The sequence below is a fragment of the Gossypium arboreum genome, chromosome 3, assembly GCF_025698485.1.
Source record: "Gossypium arboreum isolate Shixiya-1 chromosome 3, ASM2569848v2, whole genome shotgun sequence".
Classification (NCBI taxonomy): domain Eukaryota; kingdom Viridiplantae; phylum Streptophyta; class Magnoliopsida; order Malvales; family Malvaceae; genus Gossypium; species Gossypium arboreum.
The window spans coordinates 124,926,854-124,930,392 of record NC_069072.1 but is presented as its reverse complement, the minus strand read 5'-3'; the positions used below and the strand labels follow the sequence as shown (position 1 = coordinate 124,930,392).

The window sequence follows — 3,539 nt, the reverse complement described above, 5'->3', positions numbered from 1 at the left end:
TCCTTGTCGCGTTGGGGTATGGTACATGAGGTTTATGTTCGACATTCACTGATTTGTTTTCATTATGACCTACCTCACCTTGATCTCTGCTCACCACAGTTTCTTGCCTCGGTCTGGCTTAGGCTCAACGAATCCTTCTTCATCTTGAACATTAATCACGTTGAGCTGTTCCCTTGGGTTGGGTTCAGTATTACTTGGCAAGCTACCTTGTGGTCGTTCGGAGATTAGTTTGGACAGCTAGCCTATCTGAGTTTCGAGCCCTTTGGTCGATGTTTTTTGATTTTTAAGTGTTGTCTCGGTGTTCTGGAAATGGGTTTCTGACACTGAGATAAATTTAGACAGCATCTCTTCAAGGTTCGGTTTCTTTTCCTATTGATAGGGTGGTTGTTGAAAACTCGGAGGATGTTGTAGTCTTTGATTTCCTTGACCGCCCCACGAGAAATTGGGATGGTTCCTCCAACCTGCATTATAAGTGTTACTATATGGGTTGTTTTGGGATCTAGAGTTGTTGTTACCCATATATTGGACTTGTTCCTCCTCGATGCTAGGGTTAAAGGGTTGATACTCTGTGCATGCTCTTCCTCCATTCGTCGCGCACCTCATTACTGTATGTACCTGAGTTGAACTAAGTAAACCATCAATCTTTTTATTTAGAAGTTCTACTTGGTTTGACAGCATAGTAACTGAATCGACGTTATAAATGCCTGCTGTTTTAGTTGGCTTAGTCCTCATGACTTGCCACTGATAGTTATTCAGTGACATCTCTTCAATAAATTCGTAAGCCTCTTCAGGTGTTCTATTGTTGATGGTTCCCCCGGTTGCTGCATCAATCATTTGCCTTGTCAAGGGGTTCACACCATTATAAAATGTTTGAACTTGCAACCATAGAGGTAATCCATGGTGAGGACACCTTCGCAGTAGGTCCTTGTATCTCTCCCATGCATCGTAAAGAGTTTCTAAGTCCATCTGCACAAACGAAGAGATGTCATTACGTAATTTGGCTGTTTTAGCTGGCGGGAAATATTTTAATAGAAATTTTTCGGTCATTTGTTCCCAAGTAGTAATTGACCCTCGTGGTAACGAGTTCAACCATTATTTAGCGTTGTTCCTCAATGTAAAAGGGAATAACTGAAGACGAATGGCATCGTCAAAAATGCCATTAATTTTAAATGTATCGTAGAATTCCAGGCCAAGTGAGTGTTCGGATCCTCATCCTACAAACCATCAAACTGAACAAATTGCTGTATCATTTGAATAGTGTTAGATTTTAGTTCAAAATTATTTGCAGCAATAGTAGGCCTAACCATACTTGACTCAATTCCTGTTAAAGTAGGTTTAGCATAATCATACATAGTACGAGGAGCAGGATTTTGATTTGCTAGCTCAACAGGTATCGCAGGAGGTAGCTGATTGTCTTGGTTTTCAGCCATCTCCTCGGTTGGGGTTTGAATATCATCATCTTGCTCGTTCTCTGTGTATCTTAAGCTTCGCCTTATTTATCTTTGGTTTCTGCGAACTGTGCGATTAATTTCTTCGTCAAAAAGTAGTGGTCCTGACGAGTTTCTTCTAGTCATAAACTATAAAAAAAAACCTGCCAAGATAAAGAAAAAGTAAATTAATAAATAATAATAATAATAACATAGAATTAACTTGCAAGAAAAATAAATGGCTAAAGTAATAAAAATTGAGTGTTCCTAATATCTTAGTTCCCTAGCAACGGCGCCAAAAACTTGATCGCGATTTTCGTGACTGGTAAGTTTTATATATTTATAATTAATCATTCTTGAAACTAACTATTATCGCGATGTAGACAAGTGTACCTATTGAACAGTAGTATAGTTTTAGCAAGACCGGATTGTCGAACCCAAAGAAACTAAAAGTACTAGTAATGACTATGTTTTTATTATCTAACCTAAGAATAAGAGGTTTTTTTTTAACTAACTAATTATCTAAACTAAGAATTCACAGAAAATAGAATTGGGGAATTACTTTTGGAAAAACGATTGAATTAAGACAATACCTAAAGAAGAATCAACCTAGACTTCCCTTGTTATTCCGACTCCGAATCGGACGATTTATTCATTTACCTTGTTCCGTAAAGATCCCTAAGTTATGTTATTATCCCTATTCAAGACTAATAACGTCTAATCCCTAGATTGAATAATTGAGACTTTTCTCTAATTAACACCCTAAGGTTGCATTAACTCAATCTATGGATCCCCTTATTAGGTTTCACCCTAATTCGGCAAAATCTTGTCACCCTATCTCTAGGCGCGTAATCAACTTCACTTAATTATGACAAATGTACTCTTAGACAGGGTCTATTCCTCCTCTGAATAAGATCTTATCTTGAATCAGTATCCTGGGATATCAAAACAAGAATTAAGAACACATAATTAAAAACAAGTTAAATATTTATCATACAATTCAAAAAATAATAACAAGATTTGTCTTAGGTTTCATTCCCCTTAGGTATTTAGGGGATTTAGTTCATAACTAAAAGGGAAAACATCTCAGAAGAATAATGAATACAAAACATAAAGAAAACCCAAAACTCTTGAAGGGAAATTGAGGGGAGATCTTCAATCTCTATCGTGAATCCGGCTTCTGAGATGGATCAATCGGTTTTCCTTGAGTAGTTCCCTGCCTACCTTTCTCCGTGTCTCCCCTTTCTTCCTTCTCTAGGGTGTATTTATAGGCTTTAGAATGCCTAAAAGCCCTCAAAATTAGTGTTTTCCGAATTGGACTCAACTTGGGCTCAGCAAGGACACGCCCGTGTGCGATTCCTTCAGGCCTTGCTCGAGCCTGTTAGAATCATATGGGCGTGTGTTCTACCTTTGTGAGTCATGCTTCGATTCTTCCAAACTGACATGGCCGTGTGGTCTACCCGTGTGAGGAAGTCCAGGTCGTGTTGATTTCGTACGTTGGCCCATTTTCTCCGTTTTTGACCTGTTTCTCATTCCTTTCGCTCTTCTATGCTCACATAAGTATAAAACATGAAATTAAGGAATTAGGAGCATCAAATTCACCAATTCTAAGGAAAAATCATCCATAAAATGTGTTAAGCATGGGGTAAAAATATGTATAAATTACGGTTTATCATAACACTTATGATATTTGTTTGAGTAATTTGGCTAAGGTATTGAAGAGATGCGAAGAGACGAATCTTGTCCTTAACTGGGAAAAAATGTCATTTTATGGTTAAGGAAGGGATTGTCTTAGGGCATAAAATCTCAAAGAGAGGAATTGAAGTCGATAAAGCAAAGGTGGACGTAATTGAAAGATTACAGGCCCCAATTAATGTGAAAGGAGTCAGAAGTTTCTTAGGCCATGCTGGTTTTTACCGAAGGTTTATCAAAGTTTTCTTGAAAATTTCTAAACCATTGTGTTTGTTGTTAGAGAAATATACAGTGTTTGATTTCAACAAAGCATGTTTGGAAGCTTTTGAAGATCTAAAAAAATAGTTAATCTCAGCCCCAATAATCGTTAGACCTGATTGGAGCTCACCTTTTGAGTTAATGTGCAATGCAAGTGATTAT

The 3,539-nt window shown here is 37.6% G+C and overlaps 1 non-coding gene across 1 annotated transcript; it reads left to right on the top strand.

Annotated features, from left to right (window-relative positions):
* The first annotated feature begins 892 nt into the window (after window positions 1–892).
* On the top strand, window positions 893–998 carry LOC128290724 (small nucleolar RNA R71). Its single transcript, XR_008280512.1, has one exon. It is a non-coding gene; the product is annotated as a small nucleolar RNA R71 (small nucleolar RNA).
* The last annotated feature ends 2,541 nt before the right edge of the window (window positions 999–3,539 follow it).